Source organism: Macrotis lagotis, chromosome X, assembly GCF_037893015.1.
Source record: "Macrotis lagotis isolate mMagLag1 chromosome X, bilby.v1.9.chrom.fasta, whole genome shotgun sequence".
Lineage (NCBI taxonomy): Eukaryota > Metazoa > Chordata > Mammalia > Peramelemorphia > Peramelidae > Macrotis > Macrotis lagotis.
The window spans coordinates 606,986,464-607,006,478 of record NC_133666.1 but is presented as its reverse complement, the minus strand read 5'-3'; positions in this window follow the sequence as shown (position 1 = coordinate 607,006,478).

Genomic DNA, 20,015 nt, shown 5'->3' with positions numbered 1-20,015 from the left:
GATTAGTTCCAGTGCTATATACCCTATATGAGTTCTTTCCTCATCCTTTCAGGATCCTTAAAGTATCCCTTAATAGTTCCTTTATATTTGTCTTCTATATATCTTATATGTGGATATGTATTTGCTGACAGGAAGTAAGGTTCTTGAAGACAAGAACTATTGTTTTTCTATCTACAGAAATATTATAAATTATTGTCCACACAATAAATGTGAATAGATTGAATAATGTACTTCAGTTAACTCTAGGAAGGAATTATCTTAAATTTCTCTCAGTTATCTCCCTTAATGCTAGTATTTTACCTCTATTGATTATCTCCAATTTATAGTGTATATTTGTCCTTTGAAAAAGAGGCAGCTAGATGGCATTAAAGGACTTGGAGTCAAGAAGGCATGAATTTGAACCCATTTGATGACTTACTAGCTCTAAGATCCTTTGCCTCAGTTTTTTTCTTTGCAAAATGGGGTACCACCCACCCAAAGATTTCTCTGAGAATAAAATAATATTTTAAAAGTACTTGTAAAGCTTAAAGTGCTTTCTACAAGCTGATTAGGGTTTGTATATACTTGTTTTCACATTGGCTCCCCATTAGACTTTAACCAATTTGAGCCAGGGCCCATCTTTAATCTTTCTTTGTAGCTTGACTGACTAGCACAGTTTCTGAATAATTATATGAGTTTGATAAATGTTGTTGACTAATTGGCAATATCTTTCACATAGTAGGTGTTTGGTAAGCACTTATGAATTAAATGTAGTGAATGGAACCCTACAGGTGGGTTATCTACTTCAGTGAGTTGGTTAATGGATACAATTAGGACTAATTGTATGCCACTTCACAGGTTCATTAAGCACACACATGGAAACTCCAGATTGTTAGGAGAAGACCCTTTAATCTCTTCCTGAGCTTTACTTGTAATTCAGCTGTTGAAAGCAACAGCAGGATTTGTCAACAGTGATTTTTTGAGGTATGGATACAAGTTAAATAAAGTCACAGCTCACTTGTTAGTCATGGACAATTTATTCAACTCAATCCTGCTGGTACCAGGAAAATAAGTGGCTTATTGAAAAGAAAATGTGCTCTGGTGACCTGAGTAATGTATTTAGTCAAGTGGAATTGTTGAGCACCATAGAGCCCATCATAGTCCTAGGAAAAATATATATTGTAGACAAAGAACAAGATCTAACTCCCATCCCTCCCTTCAAGGAACTTAAAATCTGCTTGAAGAGAAGGAATAGAAGTGGAAACATTTTAGGGCAGCATGGTATTATTATCTGGGACCATAGATATCCAGAGGAAGGGCAAAGAATGTAAGTAAAGAAATGGACTGTCATTAAAAATTGTCAACTAAAATACTTATATAATTTAAAAAACTGTCAGCACTTTGTTATCAGTTGTTGGGATTTAAGCTAAGTTTGCCCTGAAGATTAGGAAGGATTTAACAGGTGGTGAAGAGGAAAGAAGAATAACATGAACATAGCTTGGTTTGTTGAACAGTGTCTATCCTCAGGGATGAATTGGCAATAGTCAGGAATTCAGTACAGTTGAGCCATGGTGCTTGCTTTGAAGTATAATGTGATATCTGGAAAGCACTAGACATTGGAGAATTTTGACTAAAAAAAGAAAGTTTCACAGTGACTTTCCAATGCAGTTTAATCCTTGAATTATTTATTGAGTGCCTGCTGTTTATCTGACATTTTACCTGGCATTACATGCAAAAAAGGCAAGACAATATCTAACTTTGGGAAGAATACATTTCCTCTGGTCATTCAACAAAGACGTAGTGGCATATGCAACTCCTCTTACAGAGATGATGACCTGGAGACTTGGAGTCCCTGAGTTCATGCAACTTTTATCCTTGTGTGGATCTTACTTCTGGGAGCAAAGTCTTAGGGCCAAGATGTAGAGATGTCACATGAAAAGATAGACATAAAGAAAGACTATTTGCCACAATATATACAATGTGTCTCATTCTGAGCTGTCTAGGAATGGGAGCACTGGGCACTTCCCCTATGATGGAAAACAGGGAAAACAAGGCAAAATAAGATCTCATACAATAACAAAATCTGCAGAAAGAGAAGGAAGAATGCATTTACATGGACAAGCAGACTCTTACTAGTGGCTAGAGCACTGCCATCCTTCAAATCACTGTGGTTAGCAAATTAGATTCCATTCTTGACTTCTCTTTTTTTCTCTTGGTTCTTGCTTCGTAACACCTCTTCATTATAACCCTTTCTCTTTTCTATTATTGCCACTATTCTGGACCTGGTCTTCATCATTTTACAACTGGACTAATGTAATAGCCTATTAATTGGTATTCCTACCTCAAGTCTCTCCTCTTTCCAGTCTTTCTTTCAATTGACTATTAAATTTCCTTTCCTAAAGAACAGTGAAACCATTTAACCCCTTTTTTTATTAAATAATCTGTCAATAAATGAACTGCCAGTTAAATTGCCAACATCTTTGTCTCTCCCTCTCTGGAGAGGGAGGGTGGTTCTTTATTAACTCTGAGATCAAATATAAGTCCATGTTTAGATTTCAAAACTCTTTACAACCTGTTCCATTTCTAGTTTCCTTATTCCTCATTCCTTACACCCACCATATACAATGTGATCCCAGTGATACTGGTCTTTCTATCTCTCACACAAGAGACTCCATCTCTTGACTGAAATTTTGCTGACTCTCTCCCATACTTTGAATTCTCTTCTTTCCCACTCCATATCTCCTTCACCTACCTTCTCTGGTTTCCTTCAAGCCCAAAATAAAATCCTACCTTCTACAGGAAACCATTCCTGATGCTCTCTAATATTGGAGTCCATTGATTATTTCATTTTTACAAAGTTGTTTTCACACTCTCTAGCCTATTGACTATGAATTTCTTGAAAATAAAATTGAGGGTTTTTTTTTAGTAACTTTACTTGTTTTATTTAATTGTATTTTAAGTCTTTATTTGTATCCCCAGTACTTACCACAATGCTGGACATTTAGTTTATACTTAATCAATATTTTTTTGACTGATTGAGTTTGGTAATTTTGTTGTTCATTCCTTTCAATCTTGTTCAATCTTCCTCCCATTCGGGTTTTTCTTGGCAAAGCTACTGAAGTGTTTTGCTATTGTCTTCTCCAATTCATTATACAGATGAGGAAACTAAGGAAAACAAAGTTAAGTGATTTTTCCCAAAGTCCCAAAGTTAGTAAATATTTGAGGCTGAATTTGAACTCAGATCTCCCTGGAAAGTGCCCAGCACTCTATCTACTGTGCCATTTAACTGTTGATAACAGAGCGCCTATCCACAATTAATTTTCTCCCCCATATCCCTTCCAATATTCTCCCCCTATTCCTAGATGCCAAACTGTGGAAATTCGTTTTAACTGTCCAACTATTCCCCTTCCTTTTCATAAGATTATGATTATAGGGGAAGTTTAAGACAGAACTATATAACCACTAGCTGCAACCATTATGTTTTGTAAGTGGAAGTCAGTTCCTTTAAATGCTTGTTGTTATTCCTATGATATACAAAACTTACATTAATGTATAAAACCCTTTACAATGATTTTGTCCTAGGTCAGTAAGTATAGGGTTCTAGACTGATTGAAGGTAAGTTAAGCCTAATAGGAAGGAGATTTTCTTCAGCTTCCACTGAATTGGATGAGCTGAGTAGAGATATAATTTAAGCAATTTTAGTAATTTCTGATATCCTTACCAGACTGCTTTTGAACTTGGAGAGACTTACAGCCAGTTGTGTTGAGTAGAGACAAGAATGTTTATTCAGATAATCAGTCATAGCCCAGATTAGTGAAATTAAATAAAAAGAAAATATATGCAAATTATAAACTGTAAAGTAACTTGTAACTTAGTGGGGGAGAGAGAGAGAGAGAGAGAGAGAGAGAGAGAGAGAGAGAGAGAGAGAGAGAGAGAGAGAGCTACTTTTAGGAATATCAATTTAACATTTCTATAATGGAAGTATTGTAGAGGAGAAAGACATTAAATAGAGAGACCATTAAGGAACCTATTGCAATAGTTTAGGAGAAAAGTAATGAGAATCTGAACTGCAGTGGAAGCCATGTGACTGGAAGGAATAGTATAAATATGTGAGATATGGTAGAGGTAAAACTGAAGATTTGCCAACTGCTGATATGAGGTGGATTGGGAGAGAAATAGAAAGAGGGACAGAGAAAAGTCAAGAGACAGAGAGAGAGGGGGGTTGAGGAGATTTAGGGAAAGGAAGAATAGGCTTAATTTGGTTAAAGAGTATGAGACATTGTGGAGTTGTAGAGTTTCAAATGTATGTGGAAGTCAAGCATCCAGGTGGATATGTTTAGAAGACATTTACTGATAAAAAAAACCAAGGAGAGATAGAGCATGAAGCTTGGAATAAGAAAGCCTTCAATTCAAAGTTGGGTTAGACTCTTGTACCAGTTTGTGAGATCCTAGGTAATATATTTAACTTCTTGCACTCTCAGCTTCTGCATTTTATTTTATTTTTACTTTTTGACATTTTATTTAATCTAAATTATATGCAAAAACAATTTTCAAAATTTATTTTTAACATTGAGTTCCAAATTCTCTTCCTTCCTCTTTACCTCCTATAGTGAAAATGTAAGCAATTTGATATGTTATACATATGTAGTCAAGCAAAATATATTTCTATATTAGTCATGATATAAAAGAAAACAAACCAAAATAAAAACCCAAGAAAAAGAGTTTTTTAAAAAAATTTTCCATGGGGCAGCTAGGTGGCATAGTGGATAAAGTATGGGCCCTGGAGTCAGGAGTACGTGGGTTCAAATCTGGTCTCAGATGCTTAAAAATTACCTAGCTGTGTGGCCTTGGGCAAGCCACTTAACCCCATTTGCCTTGCAAAAACCTAAAAAAAATTGCCTTGATCAGTATTCAGACTCTCTTAGTTTTTGCTCTGGGTGTGGATAGCAATTTTCATTGTAAATCTTTCAGAATTGTCTTGGATCATTGTATTTCTACGAATAATCAAGTCCTTCATACTTGATCATCTTACATTATTGCTGTTACCAAGTCCAGCATTCTCCTGATTTTTCTGAGAACATCTAGTTCATCATTTCTTATAAAACAATACTATTTTATCAAAATAATATGCCACAAATTATTTGTCAGTCCCAAATTGATGGGATTCTCCTCAATTTACAATTCTTTGCCTCCAGAGCTGCTAGAAATACTTGAGCATAGTTTTAAATTGCTCTACATAATGGGTTGAATCAGTTCACAACTCCACCAATACATTAATAAGCCAATTTTCCTATATCCCCTCCAATATTCATCATTTTTTGTCCTGTTAGTCGTTCAAATAGGTATGAGGTAGAGCCTTAGAATTGTTTTATTTTGCATTTCTCCAATAAATAGTGAGTTCAAGCATTTTATATGATTATAGAGAGCTTGTATTACTTCATCTGAAAATTGACTTGATTTTTTTGACATTTGCCATTTAGAGAATGACTCTTATTTTTATAAATTTTACTAATTTCTCAATATATTTGTGAAGCGTTAATCAGCAAAATGCTTCAAAATTTTTTCTGCTCTATTTCTTTATTTCTAACTGCATTTTTCTCTATCCTAATTCCCTCCCTATTTATTTCTATTCTCTCTCTCTCTCTCTCTCTCTCTCTCTCTCTCTCTCTCACTCTCTCTCTCGCTCTCTCCCTTCTCACTACTGCCTCCCCCAATCTTCTTTCCCTTTGGTGAGCACTCTTCTCTTATTCCCTTCTTCCATTTTCTATAGGGTAGGATTGATTTCTATTCCCACTGGAGTGCATGTTATTCCTGCTTTGAACATATTCAGATTAGAATAAGGTTCTAGTAGTTCCCATCACATCCCCCAGCTTCCATTTCACTGTAAAGGTTCTTTTTTGCCTCTTTAATATAAGATGATTTCCTCCCATTCTATCTCTTCCTTTTCTTTTCTCCCATAGCATTTGTCACCCCTTAATTTTATTCTTTAGAAATCATCCCATTGTAGTCAACTCATACGCTTGTCATCTGTCTATTTACATACCTTTTAACTGCCTTAATGGACATCTAAGTGGTGCAGTGGATAGAGTACTGGCCTTGGATTGAGAATGGAGGGGATTTCAAATCTGACCTCAGATATTTGCTAGCTGTGTGACCTTGGGCAAGTCACTTAACCCTGATTGCTTCACATCCAGGTCCATCTCCAGTCATCCTGATTCTTATCTGGCCACTGGACCAGATGTCTCTGAAGCAGAAAGTGAGGCTGGTGATTTAGAATAGCGCCCCCTCACTCAAATCCAATTCATGTGCTTGTCATCACATCACTTCCCTGATGTCTTGGTCTTCCTAAAAAAATGAATAACAACAATAACTGCCCTAATAATGAAAGTTCCTATGAATTACAACCATCATATTCCCATGTAGGAATATAAAATAAGGGAAAGAATTCAATTAATAAATCCCTTTCCTTTTGTTTTGGGTTTTTTTGTGCTTCTTTTGTGTTTTGTATTTAAAAGTCATTTTTTCTATTCAACTCTGAGCTTTTCATAAAGAATATTTGAAAGTCCTCTATTTCATTGAATATCCATTTCCCCCCCCCCCCCCGAAGAAAATTCAGTTTTGCTATGTAGTTGATTCTTGATTCTTGCTTCATTCTGACTCCAATGCTCTCTGGATAATCATATTCCAAGTCCTCCATTTCTTTAATGTAAATGTTGTTAAATCACACAAAATGTAAAAGTTAAATCAAATGCAAAAAAAGTTGTTTCTTTCTGGATCCTTGAAGAATTTTCTTCTTGACCTTGGAGCTCTGGAATTAAACTATAATAATACTGGGAGTTTTAAAAGGTAGATCAATTGATTCTTTCAATTTCTATGTTATCTTCTGGTTCTAGATTATAAAGGCAATTTTCCTTGAAAATTTCTTGAAAGATGATATCTATAGTTTTTTATCATGACTTTCAAGAAGTTCTATATCTCTTAAATTAACTCCTATTTTCCAGGTCAGTTGCTTTTCTGATATGACATATCACGTTGTTTTCTATTTTTTCATTCCTTTGGCTTTGTTTTATTGTTTCTTGTTAACTAATAGAATCATTAGCTTTTACTTGATCAATTCTAATTTTTAAGGAATTATTTCTTCAAAAAAGTCTTGTTATCTCCTTTTCCACTTAACAACTGTGTTTTTTAATGAGTTCTTTTTTAGTAAATTTATTTCCTTTTGAACAGTTCTATATTTTAAGTTCTCCTTTTCAGTGAATTTTTGTATCATTTTCTAACTTGGGCAATCCTGCTTTTTAAGGCATTCTTCTCCTTATTTGATTTTTGTGCCTCTTTCACCATTTGCTTTTTAAGATATTTTCTTTCTTTTCTTTTTTTAGTAAGACAATGGGGTTAAGTGGCTTGTACAAGGCCACACAGCTAGGTAATTATTAACTGTCTGAGGTCAGATTTGAACTCAGGTACTCCTCATTCCATGGCTGGTGCTCTATCCACTGAGCCACCTAGCTGCTCCTAGATGATATTTTCTTTAGTTGTTTTTTGTGCCTTCTCTCCCAAGCATGATTTTCTTACATCATTTTAATTTCTCTTGCCTATTTTTCTCTACCTCTCTTACTTGATTTTCAAAATACTTTCTGATTCCTTCTTTGACTGAAAGTAATTCATATTTTCCTTTCAAGTTTTAGATATAGAAGTTTTGACTTCTTATGACTTAGCTTCTTATGAGTGTGTACTTTGTTCTTCTTTTTAAGCACAGTAACTTTCTATAATCAGAATTTTTTAATGGTTTGCTCATATTTCTAGCCTGTTTCTTGACTTTTAACTCTTTGTTAAAGTGGGGTTGTGCTTCCAGGTAGAGGGCACATTGTCTCAAGCTCTGCTGTGGTAGGACTCCTCCTCACTCTGGCACTAATACGAAAGACCCAGATTTGAGTATAAACAAAATAAGAGTTCTGCCCCCAGTGCCAGTAAAGAGACCCCTGTAATCTTCTGATCAATTGTTTGCACCCCTTACCATCTGTGGACTGAGAGTTCAGGAAGCACTGTTAGCCTCTGCTTATTAATTTATTCCTGGTTTTATAGGGTCTGGTCTATCCTGGCACATTCTGCATTAAACTGAGTTTTTCTCTTACACTTTTATGCCAAAATTGCACATTTTCTTAATCTAGAAAATGGTTTCACCCTGTCCTTTTGTGAGTTTTGCTGCTCCAGAATTTGTTTTATGGCATTATTTAAATGTCTTTGCTGGAATTGAGGGGAGAAATCAGATAGTAATAGTACCTACCTCATAGTTGTTGGGAGGCTCAAATGACAATGAATGCCAAGTGCTTTGAAAGCTCATAGTGATTTTTAAGCATCTTCTATTATTAGAAGAAGTGAGGAGGTGAAATACTCAAAGATTGCTCCATAGCCGTAAACATCAGGGTAAAAAAGTTTTTGATAATCCCACAAATAGAAAAAAGGATGAATAGCTGTAGGGGGAAAATAATTTTGGACATTCATAATTCAAAATTCTAGTCTTAAATCCAGGTGTAATTCTCTTGGAGGCATTTAAAAGGGATGAAGATTTGGTTTAAGTCTTGTCTCTTCCATGATTTAATTCTGTGATTCTAACTATATCAAATCAGTTCTTTAAGACTCACTTTCCTGAAACATAAGATAAAAAGTTGAGGATTAAATGATATCTGAAGCTCCTTCTGACTCTAGTATCTAATGATTCTGGTTAACTTTTAGGAAATATAGTGACAAGTGGATAAAGTGCAGAAGTGGCTTGTAAAAGGAAATCGGAATGTTTAGCCAACATTTAGGGTTCTTTCAAATATTTAAAAAATGATTGTAAAGAAGAAGAGTTAAGCATTTTCTAATTGGTCCCAAAGGACAAGACTAGGAAGAAAAGGATGAAAATTTAGCATTCTTTTAGATCAGGGAGGGGAAACCATTTTTCTTTTCCTGCCAAGGGTCATTTGGATATTTATAACATCATTGACAGGCCATACAAAATTATCAACTTAAAAATTAGCCTGCTATACTTGCTCAAACATTTAATTGATTCAGCCCTACAGAGCTCCAATAATTCTTGTGTTTTGAGACCCTCTTGCAGTTGCTAGAGCAGCTCCAAACCAAATTATTTCTCAGGCCTTAATATGGTCTAAAAATCAGACAATCAGATATTCCCTACTCCATTAAATGAAAACATTTGGAAAAATAGGTAATAGGTAATAAATAAATAGAAAAATAAATAGAAAAATTAGATAATAGGAAAAATAGATAATAAGCTTGTTATTTTACATACTCTCTCTGCCTCAGTTTCCTTACCTTAAAGAGGTTATCAATCAAAGAATCATTTATTAAGGATCAGCCAAAGAGAATGCCCACCAGTCAAGAGAAAGACTTTCTTGTTTATGGAACAGTCAAGAGACTAGTTTGACTAGATCTAAGAGAATGTGGCAAGTAAGTTGTAAAAACAGTGGACAGCTAGTAAGGGGATACTTCTGATACTTCTGAAGGGTTTTGACTGTCAATCAGCATTTATCATTTGATCCTGGAGGTACAGAGGGGTCATTAGGGTTTATTGAGTTGACAGACTTACTTTTTAGAAAATTCGCTATGTTGGCTGAATTGAGAATAGGGGTAGGGGTAGGATTTGAGACTGGTAGAACCACCAGAAGGTCAGTTCAATAGTCCAATTTTGAGGTGATGAGGGCCTGCACTAGAGTAGTAGCAGTGTTATTGAGTATTAAAAAAATCTACAAAATATACAGCTCAAGATGCCTGAAAGTCTACTGATATGTGAGCATTGAAGTCAACAGATGGATTAGGGAAGAATTTTGGTAATTGAGAATCATGAACATAGAGATGGTTATGAAATCCATGGAAGCTATTGAGTTCACCAAAGGAAATAGCATTGAAGGAGAAAAGAAGAGGACCCAGTACAGGAGACAGGTAGGAAGATGAGGTAGGTAGGTAGGATGAGAACCAGAAAAGAGTGGTATCTGGAGAACCAAGGAGAGAGTTTCAAAGAGGAGAGAAAGTTCAAGGAAAATGAAGTTCAAGAAAAGGTCATTTCCCAAACAAGAATTTAGAGTGCATTATAAATTGCAAAATGAATTATTCAGACTATATTAAATTAAAAGGCTTTTGTGCTAACAAAATTGATGCTGTCAAAATTAAAAGGAAAGCAGAAAACTGGGAAACAGTCTTTATAACTAGGAGTTCTGATAAAAGTCTCATTTCTAAAATAGTTAAAAAATTGCATCAGATTTATATGGTTACAAATCATTCCCCAATTAATAAATGGATATGAATAGACAGTTTTCAAATGAAATTTTTAAATTTTTTTCAAATTTTAATTTTTTATCTATATATGATCATGAAAATGCTCATTATTGTTTAGAGAATTGTAAATTAAATGAACAATGAGATATCACCTCACACCCATCATATTGGCAAGGTGAGAAAAAAGGAAAAAAGGATCAATTTTGGAAAATTTATGGGAGGATTGGGACATTGATGCATTGCTGGTAGAGTTGTGAATGTATCCAACTATTCTGGAGAGCAATAAGGAACTATGCAGATAGAACAATAAAAATGTTCATTCTTTTTGACCCAGAAATTCCAATTCTAGGCCTATATCCAGAAGAAATCATAAAAAAATGGGGAATGTCCAGCATGTTTCAAAATATTCATAGCAACTCTTTTTGTACTGGCAAAGACCTGGAAATTCAGGGAATGCCCATCAATTGGGGAATGGCTAAACAAGTTATGGTACATGAATATTATGGAATATTATTGTTCTATAATAAACCATAAATAGTCAGACTCTAGAGAAGCATAGAATAACTTATGGGACCTGATGCTGAGCAAAGAGAGCAGACCCAAGAGAACAATGTAAGCATTAACAACAACATTGTGAGAGGATCCACCTTGATGGAAGAAGCTCCTCTCAGCAGTTCAGAGAGTTAGGACAACTGTATTAGACAGGCTAAAGACAATGTTATTCCATCCAAACAAAGAAAAACAAAACAAAACATAACAAAAAACAACCCTTCAGAATCTGATGAACACTTTATAAAAATTAACTCTTATGTATCTCTTTCCCTTAATCCTAATTCCTCAATCTGAAAATGACAAATTTGTAAAGGTCATTGAATTTGATAACTAATATATCATTAGGAATTTTGTAGAGAGTTTTCTTGTAATGAAAACTTGAAAACTATATTGTATAGGGTTAAAAAAGAAAATGAGAAGATAAAAAGAGGAACCACCTATTTCAGATGGCATTTTCAAGGAGTTTAACACAATCATTAGAAAGATTATAAGGATGATATGAGAATTTTTTCAGGATAGCAGTGATATGGCCATCTTTGTAGACAGTAGGGAAGAGATCAATGGAGAGGGAATGATCAAAAAAGGAAGAAAGAATAGAGATGACAGAGGAGGCAATATTGCAGAAGAAAGGGATCAATTGATCAAATAGAGGGGTGAGCCTTGGGAAGGAGATAAGACCCCTTTATTTTGTGAAACGGGAATGAAGGAGGAGAATGTGGTACAAGACCACTGAGTGATAGGAAATGAGGAATAAGGAAGAGAGTTAATAAAAATAACCTCAAATTTTTCTGTAAAACATGACACAAGATTATCATTTGAGAGAGTAGGGGGAAGATAAATCATGGAAGAGCTGAGAAAGGAGAAAAAGTTTAGGAAGAGACCAGTCAGTAAAGGCCCAGTTGAAGTTCTGTAAAAAATGTGTAGCAGACCCAGTCATAATGGCTCCAAGAATTTTTTTCACTTTTTTTCAGAAGCATGCGTTCAGGAAAGGTGACAAATGATCAGAGTAATTATTGTTTGGGCATAATCTAAAAATGTGATAAAGGGGGCTAGGTATTCAAGAGAAATGGAGACATAAAGGAATAAAGGAGAAGTTAGTATAGAGGAGATGGCCTGAGTTTGCTTACTTGACCTGAAAGGAGAGTATATGGATAATATTATTATAACAGAATTCTGGGGATGGGGGCAATAGAAATCTAATTTTCTTTAGCTTTGTGAACCCATAATCTACCCTGCTAATAGGTAAGAGAGATTTCCTGAGCATCAGACTCATAGATTTCCTCAAGAGTAACCTAGGGGCAGCTAGGTGGTGCAGTGAATTGAGCACTGACCTTAGAGTCAGGAGAACCTAAGTTTAAATTTGGTCTCAGACACTTAATAGTTACTTAGCTGTGTGACCTTAGGCAAGTCACTTAACTACATTGCCTTGCAAAAAAAAAAACACAAAAAAGAGTAACAAGTTCAAAGTTCAGAAAATTAATATACAGAGAGATAAATCCTAATATTCAGACCATTGTCTTTTACCTTAGTCATGTCACCTTAAATCTAATCTTCTTGACTCAAATTTCTGTTCTAATGTTTCTCCAATTGTACTTGTGTACAATTTTGACTGTTAGCTTCCTTCTCAATATTAGTTCAATGTTAGCGCCATGCTCCTCTATCACTTTTATGTCAAAGGCCTCTCTTTAATATTTAAAGCTATTCATAACTTGACTCCTTCCTTTCTAGATTTCTCATAAATTACACTCTTCCACATGGTCTATAAACCAACTTCAATGGCTTTCTCCTAGTCCATCAGTCATAGCACTGCATTTTCCATTTCAATTTCCATTTCTATTCTCTGTCTTTTCTCCTTGTCTGGAATGGTTTTCTCCTTACCATTCTCTTAGTTTCTCAGTTTTTCAGGAGGCCTTTCTAGACCTCCCCTTCTCTTTTTCCAACCACATTACCTGTACTCTTCATATCTCAATGAACCTAGTTATTTACACCTTGCCTCCCCCCATGAGGTCATGGCCCTTGGTAAGAAAGACCACACTTTTGCCTTTCTTTATATCCTCAATACTTAGAAGACTGTCTGGCACTTTTAAATATTAAATAAATGATTGTAGACTGGACTGCATAAGGTTCTTAATCACTGTATGTTGTAGGAAGAAGAAATTTGCTCAAATGCCCCCTAGGCTAGAGAAGCAGTTAATGATAGTCAAAGAATCTCAAACTTGTCATCCACTGTTATTATGTTGTTTTTCAAAAAGTGCAGGCTTTTATTGGACAGACTTGTTCATAAAATGGCTTTAATGTGTATTTATTTTTCTGGTGAATTCCAAACCACAGGGTGGCACTGTGAGTCTGGGAGGGATTGTGTAGGATTCTGTCTGAAGGAATGACATATTGAGAAGTCTCAATTAATTTCCTTTCCAAAGAAAACTTATGGATGGCTATGAAAGGTTTATATATTTCCCATATTTGTTTTTAGGCTCTTGTAATAATTGTGTATCTTCTTCATTTTCTGAAAGGTAAAATTAAATACTGTCCTTTTTCCAGAAAATATTGCTACTTCCCTTGACTACTTGTGAAAGAATAAAAAATCTGCTTCCCCCATTTGTGAAATGACAGTGTAAAATAATATGTGTGCTCTGACCCTTTCTCAAATATCCAGGCAAGATATAACAGCTCAGAGTCAAGCATATCATGCATGAAAGGTTCAGGGATGACTCTTTTCTTCAATTACTATTGTCTCAAGATCCTGCTGGCTATGTTCCATTTTCCCCATTTTAGTGACTCCCACACCAGTTCAATTTAACCACTTGAGCTTTTACAACTAGTCTGGACAAAAGGGTATTAATTTTACTTTAAAAAGACAGAACAATTTACAAAAATTTCCATCATTTCCAATCTCTATGTACAAAGTAGGCTCAACTTATTTCAGTTTATATGTAAGCATCGGTCTGAACAAGATCATGTCCAAAGATGGCATCTCAGAGAAGACTAGGTGGTGCAGTGGATAGAGCACCAACCCTGGAGTCAGGAGGAACTGAGTTCAAATCCAGCCTCAGACATTTAATAATTACTTATCTTGGGCAAGCCACATAATCCGATTGCCTTGCAAAAACCTAAAAAAAAATGGCTTCTCACCTGAATCATTCCTTATCTCAGCATCCAACAGGAAGAAATCCTAAAGGTGATCCTAAAGATCACTTCTTATTCCCTGGAATATCAGTGTTATAGATAAAATAAAAACCCAGTCTGGATTCAGAATCCTAGATTCCTATGGATCCCTCTCTCAACTCCAATCCCTTCAACAACTGTCATCAGCTTAAGGAGTCACTAAGATTTCTTATACACAGGAGATAAAAAAGTTAATGTTGTTAGTATTTTTTTAATACCTTCATAGTAAATTAAAAAACTTCCCATGAATTGCTGAACAGAACCAATTAGAGAAGTTCTGTGTATCTTCCAGTGTCCCTTTCTAAGGTATTCCCCTTATATGTGATTAAAATTTGCTTGGAAGCAGCTCCCTAGCTCTCCAAATGGAAAAACTCATTTTCTCCAAGATGTCCTCAAAAATAATATTCTAAGAACATGCTATTTGTTAGACCTCTCCCACTCCATTCCATGAGAAATGAGGTACACCAAGATACATTTGAAGATTGTCCCAGAGTATGTTCTAGAAGAAGGTTTTTAAATCAAGGGCCTAACTGATTTGGGGGACTGTATCTGTGTGAGATCAGAATTTAGGCACTCTTGTGTCCCCAAATATACTTCTGTAGCATATTTCTCATAGGAAAAATTTCCATTCCAAATGACATTATTTCCCCATTTTGTTGATACTATATCTCTTCAGGCCACCAGAAGACCTCTGAGAAGTTGGGTTATTGTCTTTCTAAGACTATAGCTCATGAATCCCTTTTGATGTGTCTACTCCCAGGGTATCAGTTGAAAATAAATGTATTCAGTCAGTCTTAAATGGTTTTATAAAGAATTATGATATGAAGGAGTTATAGTTAGAACAATTAATTTAAAAAAAAAAACTCCTCAAAAGTCTGAGATACACTCCCACCAATATGTAGACATTCCAGGCAACAGTAAAGCTTAAAGAACATGTATTTCAGAGCAGAAAATCATAATTACTGTTTTGAAAATCTTTTATTCCCCTTCTTGGAAGTCTCATCATACTTTTTATAGGGTTTATAGATCTGTCCTTCTGCATACTGCTTAGTTTTGGCGTCTGATATTTTAGAAGTTTTAGAAAATCTAAACTTCTCTGGACTTTCTAAAGTTCATAAGATATTCTTTTAACCAAAGGGAAGGGAAAGAATCAAATATGGCACCAAAGTGCTCACTGAACCCCAATTCTCTTCTCTCACTTGCAGTTTACTGTAATCAGAATTTCTTATGGGTCTGATCTAGCATTATATTTTATAGATGACTTATAGAATATACCCACAATAAAAGATGTTTAAATTAATGGCTAGATGATGCAATAGAGATCATATATAGACTTGTTTTCTTTAGAGTATGTGTTCAGTTTGATCTTGGCTAATGACCCACTATGGATTTCTCAATATAAGCTATCCAAGATCTATACTCTTCCAGAATTAAAAGTGTCCATCAAAGAAAAAATCTGAGGAGCAATAAAATGAATATTTGACTTCAATGTATAAACCAAATCATCATCATTGAACTTCATCACCATGTATCTGGGAGGTACCTAGAATTTCAAATCATAATTTGATATTTAAGGTCAAGAATTACTGAACACAACTTGTCAGTTTGATTACAAATAAGAATTATTGAGCTCTGATAAATAACCTCTGCAGGCCAATAAATTCTTTAGATTTCTATAGGCTATCTGATAAATTGAGGTAATCCTAGGTTGTGAATATTGACCTTGAATGACATTAAACTTAGACTTAAACTTAGACTTATTTATTGTTATCATGTACTGAAATGTTTAGTGTAATTCTACCACATTAATAATGAAATTCTTTTCCCCAATACAATGGAAATTATATTAAGAATAGTATAGTGCAATCTATTTGCTGAATGGCTAAAATATGTTTATTCGTCTGTAGGCTAAATCCATTGCTATCTCTTTAATTTTTTTGTCACAAGTTTGGAGGTTTTCTTTCTTCTTTTTTCCTTCCATATGTTAAATCCCTTCACCATATGAAAAACTTCAATGAACAATTTTTCCATTCTAAGATAATGTAACTGCCAGGCTAATGGGAATTTGCACTGAGAAGTTTCTTCAACTTTAGATAACAATTCCCTTCCAGGTTGCTAAAAATGTGTGAAGTACCAAAATACTAATTATTAGTTATCACAAAAAAAGTTTTAAAAAAGTTTAGCCAAGCAAGTTCTACCTACACTAAAATTTCCCTGACTTTTAGAAACAGGGTAACTTACATAAGTAACTATGATATGAATATTTATCACAATCCCAGAAGGAACATGAGATAAAGTACCTTCTAGAATGCTTCTCAGTTATATTTGGATTCAATCAGTTATATTTATCAATCAGCATATTGTAAATATGTTATAAAATATGTTATAGAGAGAGATAGATGGTAAAGTAAATAGGGTTCCAGGCCTACAGGCAGGAAGACTCTTCTTTCTGAGTTCAAATCTGCTCTCAGACACTTGCTAGCTGTGTCACCCTGAGCAAGTCACTTAATGCTGTTTGATTCATTTTCCTTATCAGCAAAATGAACTGACAAAGGAAATAGCAAACCACTACAATGTATTTACCAAGAAAAACCCAAATAGGGTCAAAAGGATTAGACTTGACTGAAAAATGACTGAACAGCAACAAAAATAAAATAATTCTATTATTGCACTGAGATTTGGTATACTTTGATTGTTAATGCTACAGTACTATTCTTATTACTTAACCATACTTTTAGAGAGTATTTGCTGATAGGTTTTGAAGACTGAGAGATCAATAACGTCTAAAGATGTAGAAATGAACCTTCTTAGTTGATAACATGAATTAATAAGAAAGGAACGTAGAAATAAGAGAACATTTGGTTAAGTTCTAGCATCTCATGCTTGCAATCTAAATGACTTTAGGAAAGACATTTCATATGATTAGGATCCTCCTTTGTAAAGTGATTGCTAAAGGCTAATTTAACTCAAAAGTCTCTTGCAGTTCTAATCCTATGATGCCATGACCAGACCACTCTAATTACTGTGAAATTATTGGAGACCATTATTCCTTCAGAGAAATAGCTCAGTTATTCTTCAACTTAGAGGTTTCCTAAGTTTACTTACCAATGAATCCTCAGTTGAATGTAACTGATCCTGGCATCTGATGATAAGATGCTGTTTTTGCCAAGGAAGAAGGGAAAAAAAGAGAAAAGAGAATAAAGGACAGAATATTTAGCAGTTAGAAGCCTGAGAAATAAAGAGTAATGAGTTCTACTTCCAATTTTACTGGATAGGAACTCATTTAGAAATATCTTGCCTACATTTCTTTATCTGTGACAATGGAAATATAATATATTGAACTTTATAATGATTCAATAGAAGGTTTACAGTGCTCTTTCATTAAAGTAGTCCCATGAAGTAAATGATGTAGCTATTCCTTATTATGAAGATAAATGATTACAAACAGGTAGACACTCTTTTCACTGATGCAGATATCAAATAATCTACAATTCAGTAGATGTTTTCCTGAGATTTTTATGGCTCAGAAATGTCATTATTTAATGATGTAACTGAGAATTTATTTTTGCTGTTGTTCATATTTACAAACCCATAATCCATCATCACTTGACATGTATTGGAAACCTCTTAAGTTTCAATGAACCATCAGATTTTGTGCTAATCTAGCATTGTCATAATGAACTCAGTGTCACCTTGATGATATGATGATTCATAAGAGAAAGAATTCTATGGAGGAAGGAAATTATTATTCCATTTTATAGATGAAAAATCTGATGCTCAAAGACATGAGATATCTTTCAAGAATAAGATTTAGAGTTGCAAAGGCGAACTGAATTTATCTGTTCCTATGAATTCTTTTTAAAAATAAGCAAATATTAAGCTAATACCAAGTCAATAAGGATACACTTTTAAAAAATAAAAATGGCTCCATTCTTCAAAATATGTCCTTTCGTAGTTGAATAGTATGAGATGTGTGATCAAAGTATGTTGTCCAAGGTCATGGAGTTACATAAAAAGAGTCAGGATTTGAACTATGAACTTACATCCAAATGAACTACAATTGCTACTATATCACACTATGTGTTGAGGTATTTTTGAGGATCACATGAAATAGGGAAAAATAATTTTTAAAAGGAGGTTTATTAAGTTATCTTTAAAGTCCCCTTTTTTAATATAAGGCTTAAGGTAAGGTAAGCATTTATTCCCTTATTTTTATTTCAAAAAAGCATCATTATATTTTTTTTCATTTGATTTGCTTCCAAGTTTACAAAGGAAAAAAAAAAAACCCGGTGGGGGGAAGGAGTGTGACTTGGTAAAAAGGCTGAATTCTAGAATAATTAAAAATAAATTAAATTTTATTACTTTCAATTATATGGGAACTCTAAATGGTAACTGTGACCAAGTAAGAGTCTTTCTAAGCAGGCCTTAATGACTAGATAAAACTCATTTCATTTGTAATTAGCTACATCCATTTACTTGCCAAAGATTAATGCACTAAAGCCCTTCATGACAGTTGACTCTTTTATGCATTGTAGAATTATACAATCACAGAATGGGAAGGTATTTTAAAGGTCATTTAGTATAACCATCCTCCAATAAAGAAATTTCTCCTGTAGCATTCAAGGTAAATGGTCACCCATCCCTTATTTATTCTACAAAGAGTCACAGAACACTAACTTGAAGAGATGTTAGATGTTATCATGTCCAAATCTCTCATTTTAGAGGTAAGAAAATTGATGTCTCAGGAAGCTCTTTGCCCATGGTCAAACTGGTGGCAAGTAAAAGAGTTAAGATTTAAATACTAGTCCTACAACATTAAACCTTCCAATACACTCTGTTATCCTTTTCAATCGGTAATATATACACACAAATATACATATATGTATTCTTACATTTTCTAATGAATTCCCTAGAAGTAAATAAGTACTTTTAATCTACTGTGTGCTAGATACTGTGCAAATATTAATTCATCTGATTTTCATAAGTCTTGTGAGGTAGATGCTGTTATTATTCCCATTCTAAAGTTAAAGAAACTAAGGCAAATTGTAGTTAACAGTAATTAAATGACTTGTCAGACAGATAAGTATTTCTATGGCCAGATCTGAACCCAGATCATCTTGATTCTAAGACTAGTCCTCTAACTACTGTGCCACCAGGACCTCCCCCAAAAAAATAGGAGTTATAATAGCAATTGTTTAAGAATAGAAGTTATTATTATGCCTATTTTATAAATGGATAAACAGGCTTATATGATCATAAATTGAGTCTTAAAGGCACATTAAAGATGATATAATCCAAAACCTTTATTTCAAATATTCATGTAATAAATGATAATTCCAAAATAGTTCTTCTTATGCCCAGTCAATTTCACTAGTCCTAGTGTTCTTTCCAAAACATAATCCTTAATTACTAGCTCTCCATTGGATTTTTTGACAGTGCTGATTGTTAATATACAAACATAGTCACCATTCATTTAACACTTTATGATTGCAAAGAGCTTTACCAATATTTCACTTCATCCTAACAAATCTAAGTAACTGGCTATTACTCCACTCATTTTATAGATGAGAAAACTGAGGTAAACAAGAAACAAGAAAAGAGTTAGAGAAGTAGGAAGTATTTGGAGACTTTGAACTTTGAATGTGTGATTAAATAAATGTGAATTATTTATATTTTACAGTTTTTGATTGTGTAACTCAGGGTAGGGGCAGGGAAGGAAATAATCATTTATATAGTGCCTACTATGCCAGGAACTTTGGAAAATACTTTATAAACATTATATCATTTGATCCTCATGACAACTTTGTCAGGTAGGTATTCTTAAATTTACTGTTAAAGAAACTGAAGCAGTACAGATTAAGTGACTGTCCAGGGTCATGGTTCTGGATGTCTGGTTCTGAATTTGAATTGAGGTTTTTCTTACTTGCCTAGAACTCTATTGTATTATATCACCTAGTTGTCTAGTCAATTAAAGAGGTATTATTATCTAAGAAAGCCTTAGGATTTCTTATCAATTGCAATAATTGAGTGAGTCAATCAATAAG